Below are 23,262 nucleotides of genomic sequence, written 5' to 3'. Positions count from 1 at the left end.
CTGCCCACCCGCGCATATCCCCTAACCCCTTTCCAAGAACCCCTGGGGGTATGTGTATCCCTGGTTGACAACCCCTGCGGTATGCTTATAACATGTCCTGTGCAATGGAGCTGGTGCTGTATTAACACAACTTTGATGTTGATGGTGTTTTCTCAAGCCAGAACTCTAAAATGTATTCTCCTGTCCTTCCAATTGATAAAGATTTTTTGAAGATGTTGCTGATGATAACAATCCAAGATTTTCAGGTGTTTCCAGGTTTTACACCTGTACAATATGGTAGGGTTGACAACAGCTTGAGATATAGTGGAACCCTAGCTAAACCAGATACCCATACTGTGTTGGTTTAAAGATGAGTCTTTTCTGGATCTTTTGGTTGGTGAGAAGATGTGGTTTTAGTAAGCCATTGCTTTCTCTTTCTCCATATAAGAGAAAGTGGAAGTTCTGACTTAAAAAAATGATTTGGGCTGAAATGATGTTCACTTTTTAAAAAGCTGTCTGTTTTTTAAAGTGTATTGGATTCAGAGGTGTTACAGATAGTGGAATTGCTGTGGAATCTGTCATACATATATGTTATGTATTTCTCATTATATACTGACTTCCTTTTAGTCATGACAGCATTAAATCTGTAAATGTTCCTTGGAGTTATAAGATCTCTATGTGATGATTTTTTATTTCATTATTGAGGAGGTTAAAAAAGATATATTAATCTTTTCCCTAATCTGAATACCTCTTTGTTTTCTATAAGAGAGTCACTTTCTGAGACTGCAGTTAGGGAAGATAGAAAGAGAACTGGCTCTTCTAATTTCATTTTTCCCCAAAGGTGCAGGGAGGTGGGGGCCCCGCACACGCACCTATTTAGAGATGTTGAAAATTCTAGATTTCATGATTAGGCTATCATTTTTATAATACAGAATTGTTTCTTGGATCCTTTTTATTTCAACTATGTTCTTATTGAAAGTTGTATTGGTTTGAGAGCCTACACCAAAATTATACACAAGATGAACAGCGTACCATTATCCCAACCATTTAATAATAATAGTGAAGGGTATGTGGTTACCACTATGGAAAGATTGGACAGATAGCAAAGACTTAAAAAACCAAGAGCCTTAACAAACTGAATATATAATTCTGTTCCTCACCATGAGACTGATGCTTTCCATTTAAATATGGAATGATGACAGAATATAATCTTGTCATAGGAATTGCCATACTGAATTAGACTGCTGGTCCATTTAAGCCTGTATACAGTCTTTTGGCACTCACCAGAATTGGATGCTTCAAAGGAAGATAGAAGAGCCTGCAGTGAGCAGATAAGGCATAATCCATAGTCCGTACTGGGGACCATCCTGACCCTTGGTAGGGTTGATCTTAAATTCTGAAGTATGAAGTTCTAACTGTTCTAACCATATATATACCCATTTAAAAAAAATCCCTTTTTGAATCTTAGTTCTTAGACTCGGCACAAATTCTACATCTTTAATCATGCTATGTATCTAGTACGTTTTTTCACAGGACTAGAATCATGGCATACAATTGCAGGTTTTCATAAATTAAAATAAGTCTTTAGTTCTCTCTCATTAGAGAAAGATTGAATTATGGTGGTGGAGTGGACTGATCCTGGAATTACTCCCTCTCAACAGCGATTGAAAGCTGACCCAGTCTCTTCTGTTAAAACTGTGAGAAGCATTTAAATTTAATCGTGTTGAAGAGAGAATTTTTCTCTAACAAATATTTGGAGAGCCTGGGCTGTGTGACTTTCTCTAACACACGTTTGAAAGAAAAGATAAGTTTCCAGCAAGAAATCTAACTTTAAATATCTGATAGCTCAGCTGTTTTTTTTTTTTTTTCCCCCTCTGAAATCCAGATCCAAAGGAGTCTTGGCATTAGACCAGATTCCTACAGTACATGTGAAATGTGTTTATTTCATAAATTTGAGGTACCCTATGCTTTCATAAATGTTGACGTACCCTATGTTATATTTTAAACATAATCAGTTTTTTTGTTTTTTTTTTTTTAGTTATGCAACCAGGGTGACCCTAGAAAACTCAAAATTATTTTCTCATACTATATCTGATGAAGGCTCAGTTCTAATTCCTTATTAGAGGGGTGGATGTCGTATACTTAGACTTCAGGAAGGCCTTCGATACGGTATCCCACCCCATACTGGTGAACAAGTTAAGAGGCTGTGATGTGGATGACTACACAGTCCGGTGGGTGGCGAATTGGCTAGAGGGTCACACCCAGAGAGTCGTGCTGGATGGGTCGGTTTCGACCTGGAAGGGTGTGGGCAGTGGGGTCCCGCAGGGCTCGGTCCTTGGACCGATACTCTTTAATATCTTCATCAGCGACTTGGATGAGGGAGTGAAATGTACTCTGTCCAAGTTTGCGGATGACACAAAGCTATGGGGAGAAGTGGACATGCCGGATGGCAGGGAACAGCTGCAAGCAGACCTGGACAGGTTGGACAAGTGGGCAGAAAACAACAGAATGCAGTTCAACAAGGAGAAATGCAGAGTGCTGCACCTAGGGAGGAAAAATGTCCAGCACACCTACAGCCTAGGGAATGACCTGCTGGGTGGCATGGAAGTGGAAAGGGATCTTGGAGTCCTAGTGGACTCCAAGATGAACATGAGTTGGCAGTGTGACAAAGCCATCAGAAAAGCCAATGGCACTTTATCGTGCATCAGCAGATGCATGACGAATAGATCCAAAGAGGTGATGCTTCTCCTCTATCGGGCGCTGGTCAGACCGCAGTTGGAGTACTGCGTGCAATTCTGGGCACCGCATTTCAAGAGGGATGCGGATAACCTGGAGAGGGTCCAGAGAAGGGCCACTCGTATGGTTAAGGGCCTGCAGACCAAGCCCTACGAGGAGAGACTAGAGAAGCTGGACCTTTTCAGCCTCCGCAAGAGAAAGTTGAGAGGCGACCTTGTGGCTGCCTATAAGTTCATCACGGGGGCACAGAAGGGAATTGGTGAGTTTTTATTCACCAAGGCACCCCCGGGGGTTACAAGAAATAATGGCCACAAGCTAGCAGAGAGCAGATTTAGATTGGACATTAGGAAGAACTTCTTCACAGTTCGAGTGGCCAAGGTCTGGAACGGGCTCCCAAGGGAGGTGGTGCTCTCCCCTACCCTGGGGGTCTTCAAGAGGAGGTTAGACGAGCATCTAGCTGGGGTCACCTGAACCCAGCACTCTTTCCTGCCTATGCAGGGGTTTGGACTCGATGATCTATTGAGGTCCCTTCCGACCCTAACATCTATGAATCTATGTTCCCCAACTGTGTAAAAATGTAAATTTTGAATGCTGTGCACTCCTTTAAGGCAGCGTGGTCTAGTAGAATCGATGAAAAACCCAAATGTTTAGCAGACTTGTTTTATTCCTTGAAGTTTCTCTACCCACTTAGATATATGTTTTTCCTACAAGCAGTTCGCTTAGCCAAATTCTAATAAGTAATCACAAACAATGTCCCTTAATTTTAACGATTTATGATTCGATTTCTGTTTGTATTATAGTAGCACCTAGGCACGGACAGATGATGCTTTTATTTCAACACGGTCTTTAAAATGATTTCAAGGTAATGCTCTCGTAAAAATGATTTCAAGGTAATGGTCTTGTAAAAATGTCCAGCACCAGTAACAGATATTATGTGGATGTCCATTCCCAGAAATGGAGATACAGGGTCTTGAAAAAGTAAATTGAATGACTTTTCTCTCCAAACTTGTATGAGTTTCTTCTCAGCTGCTATATCTCTAGTAGGGGTCTTAGACTTAACCTAGGAATACTCTTATAGCATAAGGATATTCCTTTCTAAAATGCATTCAAATTTTGGCAGTTGTAGCAGAAGACCTCTTAAAGTTGCATACTATTAGGATCAGCAATATCTGAGAGACAAATGTTCTAGTAGCAGCTTCTTCATTTTACCAATGAAGGCATTTTTAATCATTGCTGATTCCTGTTTTAAACAGGTGTAAGGCCTTTTCTGAGCTCTGTTTGAAAAAAAAACAGACTTTCTCCTAAATCTAGCATTGAAAGGAAGTACATTTTAGGAACAGCATGGCATGCTTCTTGTGATGAATCCCAGCTCCAGCTGTGGATGAATCATCCTTTGACAGGCAATTATTGGCTGTTATACTAGCAGGAAACAGACCCCACCCCCAAATACAGTTTAAGAAGCAGCAGGACATACTGTAATGAGTTGTATATCAGTCCATGAAGAGCTGTTGTGCAGACCATATTAGTATTTTGCTTTGACAGTGGTCTCTGTTCTTGTTCTAGTACTGCCGGTATCTCTGGGTTCCTATACACGTATGTGGAGCCTGCTCCGATGCTCTGGAAATCCAGTGCGGCAGATCAGACTCAATGGACTCGTTAGAGCATGGAAATTTGGAAATTGACACGCTCCAGGAGCTTTCTGCATCCTGTGCATCAGTGTCCCCGTGTGTCTCCACACTGAAAAAATGGCAGCAGGATGCTTTGAAATAAAACGCGTTCAATGAACTTTAGTTCAAAGTGCCCCGCCACCACTTTTTCAGTGTAGGGATGCTAATACACACCACGTGTGGGCGCTTTTAATTAGCATGGCTTGCTAATTAAAGTGCCCAATGTCATGTCCCGCAACAAGTGAAAAAATGCCCTCTGTCTCTTGATCCTTTACTTACTCTTGACCCCAGCATGATTTGAAGCTTCCTGACTCTAGCTTCTCAACTCTGCTTTGCTGCCTGGCTTCCTGATTCTGGTTCTTTGATCTTTATTATTTTGTTCCTAACCTCTTGTCTGGTGCTCTCTCTCTGTTCATGACCACATCTCTGTAGGGAGCAAACCAGGAAAGCCAAGGCTGCAACTGAACTCCACCTGGCTACACATATCAAGGACAATAAAAAGTCTTTTTTCAGATATGTGGGGAGTCGGAAGAAAAGCAAGGGTAAGATTGGACCCCTGCTAAACCAAATGGGACAACTGACAATGGACACCCAGGAAAAAACCAACCTGCTTAATGGGTATTTACATCAGGTTTTCACCAGCCCAAAAGGACCGCCCTGCCTAACATGTTGTGGGACGGCCAGGGCGAGGGTGAATTTATACTCAGTGTCGGTGTAGACCTTGTAAAGGAACACCTTGAGAGGCTGAACACCTTCAAGTCACCTGGTCCTGACAGCTTGTACTCCAGAGTACTTAAGGAGCTGGCCGGCATCATAGCCCAGCCACTGGCTAGGACAGGGATAGGCAATGTTTTTTGGCCGGAGTGCCGAAAAAGCCACAATGTCTACCTTGTAAGGTACTGGAGTGCCGGCACGCCAAAAAAACAAAACTGGGGCGGAGGGGGTACATGGCAGGATGCACTGCATATTTAATACTATTAATAATCATGAATGTTGCTTTTTTTAAAAATTGTTTTTACAGTAAATAGAGAGCTGGTGTTAGGTGGGGAGCAGGGGCTGCCCCAGGGCTCTGCTACTCAGGCCACAGCGGGGGACCCAGCAGCACCGGAGGTGGGGCCCAGCTGGTCTGCGCAGCTCCAGGGGATGGGGTGCAGCCACCCTGCCCACAAAGGAACACTGCCTGGCTGGGGCAGAAGGCCGGGCTGAGGGGGCTCCTGCTTGGTCTCTGTGTGTGCTGGGTACAGTGGGAGTGGGAGATGCAGCCACAGGCTGTTACTTGGACTCTGGGAACAGCCGCCGCAGCCGGTGCTCAGGGCCAAGCCAGCCAGGAGCCTGCAGCACAGTGGCTTTGTGCAGTGCCTGCCCCGGCCCTAGCCCCTTGGGGAGCTGCAGGTGGGCAAGGCCGGGACCTGGGCAGGCTGAAGCAGCTGCGGTGGCTGTTCTCAGGCTCCAGGAGGCTCCTGCGTCCAGGCCTCTGCACCAGGAACAGCTCTGCCCTGCCTGCACTATGCCCAGTGTGCAGGGAGGCCGATCCCAGAGAGGGAAGCCCCCTGAGCCCGGCATCCTGCCCCAGCCAGGCAGCATTCCCACATGCATAGGGTGGCTGTGGCCCATCCCTGAGGAGCTGCGTGGGCTGCCCAGGCCCCACCACTAGTGCTGCTGGGCACCCTCACCTACCCACCTCGAGCCCGCAGAGCCCCAGGGCAGCCCCCACTTCCCACCCAGCCCCTGCCTTCCTAAGGGCCCGACTGGGCTGGCTTGCCTGTGGCGCCATTTCCCATGCCGCGCAGACCCTGTCCCGACCACCCAGCCCCAGCACTCGGCACCTCAGTGCTGCCCTGAGTGGGATAGGGCGTCTGCCTGTCTGGGCAGCTCCCTCCAGGGGCCAGCTAGACATGGCCTTCCTGCATGCATTCTTCTGGCTCTGTCCTGGTGCCTGCCAAGGCGCTGGGACTTGTGGCTGCACAGGAGAGCCAGGAGCAGCTACTTAAAAAACAAAAACAAAAAACAAAACAAAAAAAACAATTTCTTTGTGTGCTGGGAAAAATGTCTCCGTGTGCCACTAATGGCACATGTGCTGGGGGTTGCTGACCCCTGGGCTATGATATTCAAGCACTCATGGTGCTCAGGTGAAGAACCTGGAGACTGGAAGAAGGCCAATGTGGTGCCTATCTTCAAGAAAGGGAGGAAAGTAGATCTGGGGAATTACAGGGCAATCAGCTTGTCCTCAATCTCTGAAAAGATTTTGGAAAAAAGTATTAAAGAGACCATTCTAGACAAGATGGCCAATGGTAACATCCTGAGGGACAGCCAGCATGGGTTTGTTGCGGGTAGGTCTTGCCTGGCCAGTCTCATTTCCTTCTGTGTCCAGGTGACCTGGACAAGAGAGAAGAAATTGATGTCATATATCTGGACTTTAAAAAAGCTTTTGATCTGGTGTCCCACAATCTCCTTATGGAAAAGTTGGGCAACTGTGGCCTCGGCTACATCATAGTCTGATGGCTGGGGAATTGGCTCCAAGGTTGGACCTAGAGAGTGGTGGTTGACCGAAGTGAATCGTCATGGCGCTCTGTGACCAGTGGTGTCCCCCAAGGCTCTGTCCTTGGACCCGTACTCTTTAACGTCTTTAGTAATGATGTGGACGCTGGTGACAGAAGCGGACTGGCCAAGTTTGCTGAGGACACCAAACTTTGGGGTAGAGCATCCACATCCAAGGATAGACTGGTGATCCAGGCTGACCTTGATAGGCTTAGAAAGTGGGCGGATAAAAACCTGATGACATTCAATACGGATAAATGCAAGGTACTCCACTTCGGTGGGGAAAGGGGAAGCCTGCGTCACGCTTATAGGCTCAGCAGTGCTACACTTGCTAGCACCATGGCTGAAAGGGACTGAGCCACCAATGCGATGTTGCAGCTAGTAAAGCAAACAAAACTCTGGCTTGCATCCATAGATGCTTCTCAAGCAAATCTCAGGATGTCATCATCCACTGTACTTGGCCTTGGTGAGGCCACAGGTGGAGTATTGGATCCAATTCTGGGCTCCACAATTCAGGAAGGGTGTGGAGAAGCTTGAGAGGCCAGAGGAGAGCCACGTGATCAGAGGACAAGAGAACAGGCCTTATATGAAAAGAGGCTAAGAGCCATGGGACTCTTCAGCCTGGAAAAGTGCAGGGTGACAGGGTGGCAGCCTATAAGAATATATAAGGGGTATACATTAGGATCTGGGGGAATGTCTGCTCATCAGAGCACCCCGAGGGATGACAGGGTCCAATGGTCATAAACTCCTCCAAGAGGCTGGGCGTAAGGAAAAACTTCTTTACTGTCTGAGCCATCGTGGCCTGGAATAGACTGCCTCCAGAGGTGGTGCAAGCACCTGCTCTGGACTCTTAAGAAACATTTGGACGTTTATCTTCCTGGGATTTTATGACCCTAGCTGATTTCCTGCCCCTGGGGCAGGGGGCTGGACTTGATGGTCTTCCATCCCTTTCAGCCCTAATGTCTATGAAATCTCAGGCATTTGGTGGATTGCAGTTTGACTCCTAGCTTCAGACCCTGTCTGTAACTGTTCCTTGCTCTGCACATGGGCTCTTGAGTCCCAACAGCTCAGTTGTGGCACAGCTAAACTTTTTTTTACCATTGCAGAGACCAATTCTGAGACTTCCATGACCAGGACTTCAGTGAGTGCTATGGATCCATGTTATGGTGATGAAATAAGATGTACATCATTTATCTTTTTAGCTCCTTATTTAGTTCTGGCCTTCTGTAGATTCTTATGTTGCAAATTTCTCTGGTTCCTAAATTTGAAACTGGCATATATGAAAAGGGAGAGTTTGTTGTCTCCAGAGATAACATCCTTGTTATCAGCCGTATATGGAGATGAGAGAGAACAGATCTGATTACCCACCCGTTGGTCCTTTTGTCTCTCTGCAAGTTTGTGTACACACAGTCAAGCCATTACCTTTCACTAACAGTGCAAAGTTTTATGAAGCTAAATGAATAAAAGATATCAACCAACAAGAATGCACTTTTTGTAGAAAGCAGTGATTTAAACCGAGGCTTCCTGGCTTGTGATTTAAATTGAATCTACCCTGGTTATTGTCTGAAATGTTGTTATTAACTTATGACATGGACGTAGCTTGAGATGCATTGTTTGAGCCTGTAGCTCTATAACTATAGATGCTTTTATTATCTGGAAGACATACAAAAAACTAGAACTCTTGGTTCCAAAATGATACCTTTTATTAGACCAACTGGGAAATTGCAAGAAAATTGTCCTTTTTTTTGCAAGCTTTCGGGGTCAAAGTCCTTTCATCAGTCTGTGGAAAAAGTATAGATGGTACAAGATGGTAAAAATTTCCCATAGGTAGGAAATAAACTTCATTTTTGCACAGAGGGAGCTGAAGATGGAAGTCTGTCCCTCTGGGTCCATGAGTGTCTTTGTGAGCTGTACTGAGTAGCTCTTCGATGTGTAGATCAGGTAGAATTTCTTCCCTGGCAGCGTCAGATGGCAGGCAAGGAGGTAAAAAATATTTCTTGTTGTTCTGCAATGAAGTTTAAAATCCAGAATCGGCTAAAATTTGGCATGGTCTGAGACAAGAAGACGCACACAAAAAATAGAACTCTTGGTTCCAAAATGATTTATTATCTGGATGTATGCTAGTTCTTTTGTAGGTGCTTTTTTTATTACTGTAGGTCTTGTCAAAGTGGGAATTGTCATATTAATCATATGTATATTAATGAAAGTCTCTCTCTGAATTGCAACAGGGTCAAGACAAAAATCCAAGAGCTCTGAAGTCCCTCCATCTTGGCCAGCCTATGATTTTTAAGTGGCTTTTTTCAGCCCCAGGCCCTGAGAATGATCTAGTCTGGCCTAGACACTTTAGTACAACTTTAAACTGGCCCTACTCCTGCTATTCACTGTGGGGACTGTGGACATTTGAAGTTGAGAACTATGGGGGGAAAGCTACGTACTTCATCATTTCCTGTTCTCTTGCATTTTTTTTTGAAATCTGTAGAAACTATAGTGGCCATGGCAGAAATCAGGCATTAATTGTAATAAATCAGCAGCCGGCAAACCTTTTCAAGCCTCAGAAAAGAACCCAGATTCAGTCCAATTTGGGTTGGGTGGCTTGTGGGGGGTTTTCCCTGTGTCTGCTGCTGCAGCTTCTCTCAGCTCTCTCTGGCAGGGGCATGGCCATAGCATTCAGCAGGTTAGGAGCTGTGTTGGGGCTGGGTGGCTGGAAGCTTCTGCACCATGGCTGGGAGATGGGGATGGGGAGGAAGAAGTCAAAGCAGCTTTCAGCCTCCTGGCCCAGAACAGTTCCCCACTATCTGGAAGCTTTTTTCTGACCCCAGTCAGGGAGCTGAGTGCTGGGAGAAGTGGCGGTGGTACAGGTGCAGCTTCAAGTTACCCAGTCATGATGTAGTTTCTTGCTGCTTGGGCAGGCATAGGGAAAGCCCTCAAGCTCTTTGGGTCAGAACCAGCATTTCCATGGACTGGATCAAACCTATGGGCCCTATGTAGCCAGCCTCTGCATTATACTGTTCTTTCTTTTTTTCAGCATGCTTCCCTCTTGGGCCAGTCCTATCTCTTTTTCTTAAAAACTGCTCTGTTTATACCTCAAAGGCTTCCTGTTAAGTAATAGAAGTGGGTTTTTTTGTTTTTGTTTTTTTGTGTGTGTTGGAGCCTTCCACACTTAACCAATTTGAAATAAGTAGCTTGCAAACAAATCTAAATACTGGCTTTTAGGGGTGCCATATAACTTACCTTGTTTAACTATATCTTAACTAACTATATATTTTGGCCATGTAACTTGTTCCTTGATTGCTTCCAGGTGTAGCGGGGAGGCAGTATATACATGGCCTTAGCGAGCTCATTAAGGCCAAGTACAGAGTCAAAAAGCCCAAGTTAGAATCCATTCAATCCAGGCAGCTTCCTCTAAGCTGCATAGGCTTAACTGATATCCTCTAGAAAGGGCGGGGGAACCTTGCACTGACCCAAGCTAGTAGGCAGGGGATGCTAGAGCACATCTTCCAGTCTGCTGGCCACTGTCAGTCCAGCCAAGTGTCCCTGATTCGCTTTCCAGTACATGGCCCCCAACCCCCTGCTGGCCCCTCACAAGGAGTTGAGCCAGGGATAGCCTCAGGCAGGTGTGGTGGCCTTAGGAAGTAGAGGGAATTTCTTCTACTCCTCTGCATCTAGTTTTGCCTAAAGCTCGCAGCAACTGAGGCAACACCAGCTGTGGAGGAGCAGAGAATTTCCCTCTGGTCCCTGAGGCTGCCTGGAGCTATCCCTGAGACTCACAGCAACTGGGATAAGCAGCTATGGGGTTCAGCAGGGGAAGAATTCCCCTCATCTCCTTGGGGCTGCCTGGGCTGGGGGGATCCTGGGCTGGGGTGGGGGGGATACCCCCAAGGCAGGGGCTTCCCATTGCCCCTATGTTGTGCTGCACAGGAAAGCACCTGGCCAGGAGGATTCCTTTTCCCACTTTCCTGTGGCAACAGCTGAAGCAATCAGCTGGGGAGGGGCTGCCAAGGGTCAAAAAGTCCCTACCCCAGGGGCTTTCCTTTGTGTAGACCAGGGGTCAGCAACATTTTTGGGCATAGTGCTGAAAACACCCACAACTTCAACTTGTAAGATGTTGGTGTGCCAGGGTGGATGACGGGGAAAGCCATGAGGGGCCCAATCCTTGCTGTTGCCATGTAGCCCACCCCCTTGCCTGCCATCCACCCAGAGGCACGTGTGCCAAGCAAAATGCCTTTGAGTGCCACACTCTGGCACCCGTACCAGGGGTTGCCTACCCATGGTGTAGACCCTGGCTAGGGGGGCCTGGGGGGGTCTGTTCTGTTGTCCCCTTCATCCTTATGGGATGACAGATGTAGGCAGGAAGCAGGCTAAGGGACAGAAGGGTGAGTCAGTTCCTGCTCCACTGGAGCAGATGGATATCCCAGAGCTGCAAAGCATTTTGGGATTCTGAGCTAACTTGAATTGGGAACAGATCTGGGACAGAGGTTCCATGTACCAGTTTGACTTAAATCAGTTAAGTCTGATGCTGCCAAGTTTATCCAACCAAGAGTGATCCAACTAAGTTTATCTTAAACTGGTTTTGTCCATTTTGAAAGCGGATTATGTGCACTGAACTTCTGTGTTACAGGTTTAAACCAGTTTCTGATCACTTAAATCAGTTTATGTGCAATATCTGTTGCTAGCCTATGGGGTGGAGTGGGATACAAAATTAACAGTCCTGGAGTGTTCTACCCATCAGTCTACTGTAGTTGCATCTGATTTCCCATATACATTGTGGTGGTGTAAGGGAATGATGTGGCTAGCATCCCATCTGGCTGCGTTTGACTTCCCTTCCCATATGACTGGGGTACCTGTTTACGGAGGGCTAAAACCAGATTAGGTCTTTGAACTTCACTTGAACTCCAAGATTTCATACTATTCTTGACACCGTGTCCTAGTCTCACTAATCCTATTTGTTAATTCATAGATTTCATAGACATTAGGGCTGGAAGGGACCTCGGAAGATCATCGAGTCCAGCCCCCTGCCCAAAGGGCAGGAAGTCAGCTGGGGTCGTAGGATCCCAGCAAGATAAGCATCCAGTTTGCTCTTGAAGGTGTTCAATGTAGGCTCTTGAACCACCTCCGGTGGCAGGCTGTTCCAGACCTTGGGGGCTCGGACAGTAAAGAAATTCTTCCTTATGTCCAGCCTGAAACGGTCTTGTAGTAGTTTATGACCATTCGACCTAGTCATCATCCCTTGGGGTGCTCTGGTGAACAAACGTTTCCCCAGATACTGGTGGTCACCCCTGATAAACTTATAGGTGGCCATCAGATCACCCCTGAGCCTGCGCTTTTCCAGGCTAAAGAGCCCCAGGGCTCTCAGCCTGTCGTCGTAGGGTCTGCTTCCCTGACCTCTGATCATGCGCGTGGCTCTTCTCTGGACTCTCTCAAGCTTCTCCACATCCTTTTTGAATTGTGGAGCCCAAAACTGGATGCAGTACTCCAGCTGCAGCCTCACCAAGGCCGAGTACAAGGGGAGAATGACGTCCCGGGATTTGCTTGAGAAGCATCTATGGATGCTGTGGCGGCCGTGTGGTAGGCCGGGGCTATGGTCAGTAGCCCGAACCAGCAGGTGGGTACTTTTTGACAGACGGAGAGGAACTAGGCACCGAAGCATATTGGTTAAAGTAAGATTGCTTTACTTACACTGTAGATGATTATAATACAGGTAGGCTGAATGCTGACTTAGGTTACAGTTGCAAACCGAACGAGATGAAAGCTTTCTGAGAGCGAAGTGAGATGTCTGTGAACGGCTTAACGAGCATGCAGAGTGGGGGATATGTCAGTAGATCGGCGACGGGGAGTCACTGGTGGGTGATCAGTCCACCAGGTTCACTCTGAGATATGTGCGGAGTTCGCCGGGTTTAATTCCCCTACTCCGAGGTATATGCGGAGTTCTCCGACTTCTCTGAGTTCTCCCAGGTGTATATGGAGTGCTCCAACGTGGAGAAAACACAGAGTTCTCCAACGTGGGGAAATATCCAGAGTTCTCCAACTTGGGCAGAAACTGATTTACCTCTTATATGACCAACAAGCCAATCACTAGTCACCAAATATGAATAATTTAGAACTGGCCAATGGTGGTATGCGTGTCTGCATACAGTTGGCGGGAACTTTTTCTAAAGCTGTACTTTTCCATGACATAGCATATAGTCATTGGGTTCTGTCTCAGCGGAATTTTCCACTGTGACCTACTTTTCTTGCTGTGACCTAGTTTCTCCATGTGCCATATGTATCAAACCAAACCAATGTGATTTTCCACTATAGCATAGGCATGCAGAACGATTGACAGCAGAATGTTCCACTGTGAATCAAACCAAAGGAATGTTCCACTGTGCCATAGGCATACAACTACTTGGCCTGACAGATGCAAGCCAGCATTTTGGTCACTTTACTAGCCGCAGCATTGCACTGCAGGCTCATGTTCATCTTGTGGTCAATGATGACCCCCAAGTCTCTTTCTTGCATAGTGCTAGCCAACATAGCACTGCCGAGCCTATAAGGATGCTGCGGGTTTTTCTTCCCAAGGTGGAGAACCTTGCATTTATTGGCGTTGAACACCATCAGATTCTCGTCTGCCCACTTGCTGAGCCTGTCCAAGTCAGTCTGGATCACCCACCAGTCTTCTGGTGTGGATGCTTTGCCCCAAAGTTTGGTGTCATCGGCGAACTTGGCCAGTCCGCTTTTGACTCCAGTGTCCACATCATTAATGAAGATGTTGAACAGTATGGGTCCAAGGACAGAGCCTTCGGGGACCCCACTGGTCACAGGACACCATGATGAGTGACTTCCATCAATTACTACCCTCTGGGTCTGACCCCAGAGCCAATTTTCCAGCCAGTGGATCGTGGAGGACCCAAGGCAACAATTGGCCAGTTTCTCCAAGAGGTGATCATGGGAAACCAGATCAAAGGCTTTTTTGAAGTCAAGATATATGACATCAATCTCTTCTCCCTTGTACAGGTGATAGGTCACCTGGTCGTAGAAGGAAATGAGATTGGTCAAGCAAGACCTACCCGCAACAAATCCGTGCTGGCTATCCCTTAAGATGTTGGTGTCGGCCAGTCCATTAAGGATGGCCTCTTTAATAAACTTTTCTAAGATCTTCCCCGGGATAGAAGTCAGGCTAATGGGCTTATAGTTAGCCGGATCCACTTTCCTCCCTTTCTTGAAGATAGGCACCACATTGGCTTTCTTCCAGTCTTCGGGCACTACACCAGAGCGCCAAGAGTTTTCAAAGATCTGTGCTAGAGGCTGGGCTATGATGCTCGCCAGCTCCTTGAGTACCCTGGGGTGAAGATTGTCAGGGCCAGCTGACTGGAAGGTATCCAGCTTCCCAAGATGTTCTTTCACGAAGTCAGCATCAATGGAGGGCAGGGGATCACCCTCACCTGGACTTCCCTGTCCTGTAGCGGGCATGGGCGTCCCATGGGACTGATGAAAGACCGACGCAAAGTACCTATTTAATAGGTTGGCTTTTTCCTGGGCGTCAGTTGTCAGTTGCCCCATCTGGTTCAGCAGGGGTCCAACGTTGCCCCTGCTTTTCCTCCGGCTCCCCACATATCTGAAAAAGGACTTCTTATTGTCCTTGATGCTCAAAGCTAGTTGGAGTTCAGTTGCAGCCTTGGCTTTCCTGGTCTGCTCCCTACAGGACCGGACCAGTGCAGAATAATCCTCCTTGGAGGTGACTCCCATCCTCCATCCTTTGTAGGCCTTTCTTTTTAGCCTCAGGAGGTCTGCTAGGTCCCTGGAGAGCCAGGGGGGCTGCTGTGCCCTCTTGCTGCCTTTCCTCTGAGATGGAATAGACTTAGTTTGTGCATTGAGGATCGCTCCCTTGAGGAGCAACCACTCTTCTTGAACTCCCCTCTCCCCGTGGTCATGGTCCCTTAGGGCCTCACTGACAAGCCTCCTGAGCTTGTCAAAGTCGGCTTTCCTGAAGTCAAGGACTTCCGTGTTGCTGACTGACTTGCCAGCTTTTTGGCGGATGGTGAAGGTGATCAGCTCGTGGTCGCTGTCACCCAGCTTCCCATTGATCAGTAGGTCGCCGACTAGGTCATCCCCAGTAGCCAGGTCGAGCAGTGCTTTGCCTCTCGTTGGCCCATAGACTTCTTGAGTCAGGTAGGGGTCATCCACGCACGAGAGGAAGCTTTGCAACTGCTCAGATTTTGCTGAGCGATCCTCCGACAACATGTCCGGGTAATTGAAGTCACCCATGACAACCATGGTCCTTTGATTGTGTTGAAAGGAGCTAAGGACTGAGAGCACATAAAACACCAGCAGACTGTCTGTATGGCTGAAGAAGTGTGTTTGTGCCCCAAAACTTGCAAAGAACAATTTTTCCATTTATTTAGTTGGTCTAATAAAAGATGTCACATTTACCCAAAGAACCTTGTCTGCCTCTTGACAGTGTCCTAGCATTCACATAGCAAATTTTTAAAATATCAACTGTACTTTTATGGCATTACTTAACAGTGTATTTTTAAGTTTTCAGCAAGTCCAACTGCTTGTTTAGCAGAACCTGGGAGAGCGAGCTAATGTAACTGAAAATGTTGAAATGAAAATTCCTTTATTTAACACCAAGTACAGTGTTCAAATGCTGCTAGAAACACTCCATAAATCACTATGTATTTTAAACAATTGAATAGCATCCTGGTAAGGCCTTTTCTGTAATTCTATAATTTCACAGTTTTTGTGGTGAATAATCCTCAGAATACCTTGCAATCCAAATGAGGCCTCTGAAAAGTGAAATTGATATTGTCTTCCTGTTCAGAATTGGTGTGGTCTCGGTGCAGTATGCTTAATCTAATAATCCCAAATGCAACACAAATGTGAAACTATGAAATAGAAGTATTTGGGCTATAGGAATTAGTTAAGTCTATCTCACCAGAATATTTCCAGTGTCTTTAATAGTTGTATGGAAAATGACTCCTCCCCATGTTTCATTTAATGCAGAAAATATCTTTTTCCAGACACTAGCAGTGACAAAAGCTGACATAAAAGTAATTTGTGAGATTTAATGATGTTGTTATGGTTTTATGTAGATATAGTTGGAGTCTTGTACATGTTGTGTTGAACCAAAGTATTGGGATGATTTTCCTAATTTCTCTGACATAAGGAATTTTCTGCAGTTGCATAAAATACAGTGGAGAGGGGAGGAACTCCCACCTACTGAGTAAGGCTACCTTTAGGGGATATTTGTATGCATGAGGATTATGTATGGAATAAAGTGGGAGCTGATAAAGAACATTATACTTCATAGTACTTTTAATGAATGTATTGTAAAACTTCTGGTGGTGCTGTGCATTGGCATGTGGGAAAAGTACAGCAGCTGGTGAAAAGTTTTTGTTTGTTTGTTTGTTTTTTGGTTTATTTTTTTTTCCCTACATGCAAGTAATTTTTCTGTTGTATACAATTATCTATACCTTCTGAAATCTGATCCCTTCCACCTCCCTTAGGTATCCCTTTGGCTGGAGCCAAACTTTGTCTGAGGAAGTGTGCTTTGTGTGAGATGCTACTTTTCTTCATGATTTTTAGCTACATGTTCTCAGAGCTCACAAGATCATATGCCAAGCTGCCTTTTTAGGCATTGAGAACAGTGGGGAAGGAAACTATTTTACTAATAGGTAAAACTCTCTCCTCCTGGTGTGTGTGTAGTGAGTGAGGTAGAGGACTACAGGAAAAAGTGCAAGTCTTATACTTTTTTTCTGATTTAAGCAACAGACATTGCAGTTCTCATGAGCTAGGGACAGACATTACACATAAACCGGTTTAAGTGATCATAAACTGGTTTGAACCTGTAACAGACCAGATTTGCAATGCACAGAAACCAGTTTCAAAATGGGTGAAACTGGTTTGAGATAAACCTGGTTGAATGTAGTATCAGCCTTAACTGTTTTGGGTCAAACCAGTTTATGCAATGTCTATCTCAGACCCCCTGCCGGTTTAAGTTAAATCAGACTCCCCCCAGCATCCTGGCATGCTCTCTGGGTTGTGCAGAGCTGGCCCCTCCCCTTTTTTCCCTGGATGGCGCTCTGACAGAGACTGCAGGCATCTGCCTGGCTTCTGCTTTCTCTCACCCCATCCCCGCCCAAGCAGGCATTCCGCTGTCCCCTCTGCCTTACCGACACACAGCATTAGCTAGTAGACCACATGCTGGCTATGGTCCACAGACTGGAGAAAGGCAGAATCAATAGGTAGCTGCTAATGTCCCTCCGTTGTTTTTTTTTAATGTGGTGATAAACACCGAGTTAGGGGTGATAAACACTGTGTTATCAATTCCCTGCTTGGCTGGTCAGGAGTGGGGGAACCCCTTTCTAATCAGGGCATCCTGCTGGGGCCTGGCCATGCCCCGCTGAGCTCAGCACTATGGAGGAAAGGGAGGGCTGCTCTAGTGCCCCCACTGGCTTCTAGCCTGAGCCACTGCAGGCATGTATCTACATGTCTGGGATGTCTGGACAGTTACAAACTGGTTTAGCCTAGCCAGGTTAAACTAATCTACAGAGATTGAATGAATTCAGGCTCAGGCTTTTTGAATGCCTATCCCTAGCTTTGCAGACCAGTTACTTCGCTACGCAGTTCTGATGCATCCTCAGAGCAGCACATGTGATAGCTTTAGCATTTTTAGTTAGTATATAAGACAAATGTTCCAAGAAACTACAAAAAAACCCTGCTGCATTATCTATTCATATGGAAAAGATGGGTACAGTAAAATTTTGTGGTAACTAACTTCCATAAAAGAGGGGTGGTTTTATTATATGGATTGCATCACACTAAGGCATTAAATACTTGCATTTCTGTAGTATGGTTGGTTAAAGTGTAAAGGCATATCTTGAAGGCTATTTTTTTTTCATTAGGCTCTTCGAGTATACTGGTTTTTAAATTAAATAAGTATGCCAACAGCTGGCCCTGTGGCTTGGCTGCCTCACAGTAGGAATGACTTTCTAGACATGCAGAGCTGTCGGAGGTAACATGTTATGGCTGGTGTGGGAAAGGAATTCCTGGGAGGAAGACTTTTAGCACTATATGAAAAATCCTGACCGTCAGTAAGTGCCAGTTTAAGGGGAAGTCCTGTGCCTATTTCACACCAGTAGCAAAGTGCTACAGGATACGGTCCAAATTATTTGTAAATTTAAGATTACAAAAAAAATGTTTTTAATAATGTTCATTATTTTAATAATATTCATGAGACAAAAAACTGAATGAAGTGCTTGTTTAAAACAGCACTTAACTTAGATTAAAAACAGTCCTTGGGTTTATTCTGCCTCTGACTGTCCAGGGTTTGACAGGTGCAGGAAGAGTCATTTACAGGTGCGTCTTGAATTGCAACTTTGTGCCAGGCTAAAGTGTTATCTTGGTACTTCATAGGTACTTGAAATCGGACAATGGGTTTGTACTTCTGTAATATCCCAGAATAAATGCCTGTGTCCTTGGAGAAATAAATCCATGTCTGTTTTTAGTCTTACACTTCTAAATAGTGAACTTGTTTTACCGCCCCCCGCCCCCCAGTGTGGATACATAAGGTACTTATATTGACACAGCTATTCCTCCACATTTATGATTTGTCACTTATAACTTATACATTTTGATGCATTAAGCCTACCCGAGTAACATGCCTCTGAGGTTTCCACTGTCTCCTCTGTTAAATCCCACTGCTTTCCTCAGAGACTGCAAGCAGCAGCATTGTACATACACATTTGGAAGGCTACACTGCAACAGAGAGGAATTGCCTCCCTTTCTTCACCTTTCCTGTCACAATATTCTTGTAGATTTAACTTGTATTTGTGCATTTGATTGTCTCTAAGATAAGATCCAATTTCCCGTAGAAAAATTATTGCTGTTTCAAACTGCCCTTTATGTCCTTGACATTCAACCCATTCTACTACTTCTGTACATCTCCAAACTAATGTAAATAGACACATTTTATAATGAAACTAAATAGAATCAATCTGCTCAGTACTCGAATAGAAGACTCCTGGGGAAATCATTTAATTGATAATATTCATTCTAACAGTGAGATTGACAGTTAAAAAAAAGCAATATTTTTAATTCCCCAAAGCCCACTAGTACATTTTGACGTATAAAGTAAACACTTCATTATTCCAGCTTCTGCTTTCTCATATATACTCCCAATTCACATGGAAGTCAGAATGTATCTATGTAAGGGTAGAATTTGGCATATTCTTTGGATAAGCAGCTTTTTATTTACCCAACTACTTTTTATGGTTTTATATGTCAATTTTGACAGTATCCACAAATCTTTATGGCTGTTTTTCAGGTTTATTTTGTGTAGTGAGTAAGCTTGAGCAATGGAGTTGACATTCTACTGCTGATATTCCTCTTTATTGTATTCACTGATGTGTGCTGAAGACCAAGCAAGAATAAATTAGGATTTTTCTGGATTATGTCATTGACTGCAAATTGTAACAGGTTTGGGAGACAGCCTACTTTATTTTTTTCAGTAAATATAGAAAATTGCAGATGACTGGCAGCACAACAGGGAACACTTGTGTGGTAGGAAGTGATATTTGGTCATCCTTGACAAGGCATGCACACTTCCAAGTGAGATGCCAGTGCTGTTCCCAAAGCAAGAACTTGAGAATTAAGTAAAGCTAATCATTGTTTTGGCTGTTCTGCATTACAAAAGCTTTCCTGTGTTCATATGTGAGCTGAAGAACGACATACTTAGAACAGACCCACTCAGCCTCTTGGCTTCACAGGCTAAGCGAGTGGTGTGAAGCTAGTTCACAGAGTGAATTGGGGCCTCTGCCCACCCCCACATACTGAAATCAGAGCTCCACACCACCCTGCATGGACCCATCTAGTGCACAGGCCCATGACTGACAGGGCTCTGAATGGACCCATGGCTTTGGAAGACATCTGCTTTTTCATAAAAATAACTATTTAATTGTGTGCATCTATGGAGACACTTTAATTTTGGTCAAAAATGTGTAACAGTTTCAGCTAGTGATAGAGTGCACTTCTTTAAGACAGTGCTGTTTTAAGACCAGTAGTTGGAATTTGCATCCTAATAGCAACTGCTCCTCAGCATTTGTTCTGTATAACCCCTGGCACACATTACCAAATTTGATACCTGGCCACACATTCAATCAGTTAATGGTGTGATAGAACAAGGAACAAACCACAGTTATTACACGAACTGTTTAATAACTTTGTGGCTGATTCCTATTGCATCCTTAATTGAATGTGTGGCCAGGCCAGGGCTCCTAGCTACAGGAGCTTGCTACTTGCTCATACAGGAGAAGCCTGGGCTCTGCCTGCACCCGCAATTAGGTGTGATGGGATCTGATGCTTGATGCCACGATCTCATGTCGTGCCATGCATGTGTGGCATGGTGGGAAACACAGTTGTGGGGATCATGCATCAGATCCTATGTCTCCTTTACTTGCACATTGGCCAGGGGCCCTCTGTGCAGTTTGGCAATCATGGCTATAACATCATTCTTTCAATACTGTAGTCTGAAAAGCACTTAAACTCCTTGGTGTGAAGGGCACTATGCATAGACAAAAACATTAGTTGGGAATTTTAATTTCTAAGCTAGTCAGTCATGGTTTATCTGAACCTAGAAAGCCTATCAAGCTATCATGGTTGGTTTCCCTAGCTAATTTTTGTCTCTGGAGTAGCATCATTCTGTCACCACATACTTGCTGTCTGCATACCCTGTCTTAAATTTGAAACTACCAGCAACATCTTGATATGCTTCATTATCACCACTCTTATTTTTCTTAGTCTTATACAGTAATGTTATTTCATATATCCTTATGTGAAAGGCTATACATATTGAGTACATATACATATCGAGTACATATTTTTAAATTTCTGTTGCATCATCTTGTGATATGGTGATAAATGAAACTGTAAAACTTTGGCACTATTGTCAAAAATAGACTACTGGACACCCTTGGAATTCCCATATCTAACTTACCACTTGTGAATTGCAATTATTCTAGGTGTGTAGGTTGTGGGGGGTGGGAGAAGAGAATTGGTTCAACCATTGCTAGTTAAATGATTCTTGAATAATTGAGTTCTTGGTACTTTGTCTTTCTACGTAATCCATATGCTGTGTTTCCTATGTAATAGGAAAGGTAGTGCTACCATAATGGGCTAGGTCTTTATCTCCAGCTGTTAGGCACTGAGGTAATGCACTATACAATAGGGCTGTGTGAAATTTCGGCAGCCGTTTCTGAGTGAATTGAAGGCGAAGTGAACCGAATCCGAAATGAAATGGAAGGCACCGAAACAAAACCAAACCATCCAAAACGTTTTGGAAATGTTTCAGATGTTTCAGAGGCGTCCCCTGGGAATAGTCCAGCACAGCCCCACAGCCCTCCTTTTAAAGTGCTGGAAGTCTTGGGCTGGGTGGGGGAGGGGGCTGGGCAGGCACCTATGGGGGCTTCTCTGATGGCTCCTCCCAGCTGGGGCAGAGGCAGGCACAGCCAGAGTAACCGCGGGAGAACCTGCAGCCTCTTGACTGTGCCTGCCTCATCCTGGCCGATCCGAATCTCCAAAACAGCGTTGAAACTCCAAAACTGATTTGGCTGAATCAAAATAGAACAGTGATCCGAAACACTGAAATGAATCACTGTCCTCTGAAATGGCTGAATTTAAAACCAAAACGAAACATGTCTGTTTCGCACAGCCCTATACAACTTTCTCCAGCACCTCAGCTTCATGCTGCTGAGGCATAGTGCAGAGCTTTGTCTTTTCAGAAAGCTTTTCAGAGTTAGACTGCAGGAGTATTGAATGTGGAAACCCTGGTAAATAAGTGTTAATAATACCTAGCCAGTTTTAGGAATACATGGTTTCAGTTGTTTGGAAAGCAAATGTTTAGTACAGACAAACTGTTATAATGGTGTAAAAAGTGTCTATACAGAATACTATGAACAACTTCTCAACAAACTGTTAGACTAACTCTGTGGGTACTCATTAAACAAACTTTTCAGCTCTGCTGTTACCTATTTATAAAACTAAGATTCCAACATAACCTTTATGGGCTCATGTGAGCACAGGCATGTACATGGATGCATTCCCCTCTGATGCTTTTCAAAGATGACTTTTCAGTCTTTATAAAATGACTATACTGTATAGTGTCACCTGCACTCTTCAGAGCTTGAGAAAACTGGCAGCATATCAGTTCTTTTTCCCTAAACATTTGGAAACATTTGTCACCAAACAAACAGTCTGGAGTCTCCCCAGCTAGCAGCATTCCTACTCTTAGGTTAGTAGTTGACTTGGCTCTTCTGCTGTGGGTGAAACAGAAATCTGAAGCTTTGATTCAGGAAGTTGCTGGGAGCCAGCCCTTGCAACAGACTCATCACTTGATCCCACATCAGTCATCCCCTAAGTCCATGGGGACTAACACTTGTATCTTGCTTTGCACTCTAAGTGCTCTCAAGATGAATGTTTGTGATTTGTCAGGCATCTTGTTCAGAATGAATGCTTCCTATAGGCCTTTGGAAAGGGCCACTAAATACAAGTCATAACCGGTCCTGGAGGTTTTCAGGCTCTTTTAGTTTGAGATGCTCTGTATGTGTATAGAGACAGTATTCTCCAAACTGAATGCGTCCCTTTTAGTGCTTATCTTTCTTTTGTTTGGATTTAAAAAACTGCTGCAGCATTAGAATCTTGTGTTCTGAGCCAGGTATCCCTAGAAATGAGCTCTACTAAAGAACTGAAACCACAATGCTTAAGTTCCAATAGATTGGAGAACACCGATCCTGAATCCATATGCTTCCATTCTTGTTCCATCATTGCTTCTCTCTGTTGTTTCCCCCCCCCCAACAAACTCCTTAGTGAAAATAAAGCTTGTCAGTTGTCCAATAAATAAAGTGAACACAAGTGCCTTAAAGGTAAGCAATCAAATTTCAAAGCTGTTTGCTATCAGTGCCATTTGTTCTGGTTGCATTCCATCTGTTCCAAGACAAAGCCTTAAATTAAAAGGGCATATGCAGAGAGGAATGCATAGAGAAAGGGGCTCTGACAAAACATGAGAAAATGAAACCAAAAGATAAGTGGATATAATGTTGAATATGTAAAATGAATCTTTATTGCTGAGGAATATTGTGTGCCTCTTTCAAGATGCTGTAGCCTGGCTAAACTAAATGGGTGGAAGGGCAGAAGGTGGAGGATGTCTGCATCCTATTATGAATTGGAGGAAATTACTGTCTGTACTCTGAATGTTGGTGGGCTCTGAATATCCTGCCAGCTGTCTGGATAGGACTCCTAGGACACGGAATAAAAAGCAGAGACCTGTCAGTGCTCAGTGTCTAAAATAACCTAGCAGGGATCAAACTTT

At 44.8% G+C, this 23,262-nt stretch overlaps 1 protein-coding gene across 3 annotated transcripts in view; it reads left to right on the top strand.

Moving 5' to 3' along the window:
- Nucleotides 1-23,262, top strand: part of SPSB4 (splA/ryanodine receptor domain and SOCS box containing 4) — a 208,076-nt gene that overhangs the window by 67,075 nt on the left and 117,739 nt on the right. The gene's annotated exons all lie outside the window — the stretch shown is intronic.

Source organism: Alligator mississippiensis, chromosome 7, assembly GCF_030867095.1.
Source record: "Alligator mississippiensis isolate rAllMis1 chromosome 7, rAllMis1, whole genome shotgun sequence".
NCBI classification, from domain to species: Eukaryota; Metazoa; Chordata; order Crocodylia; family Alligatoridae; genus Alligator; species Alligator mississippiensis.
This window is presented reverse-complemented; position numbering and strand designations above follow the sequence as displayed.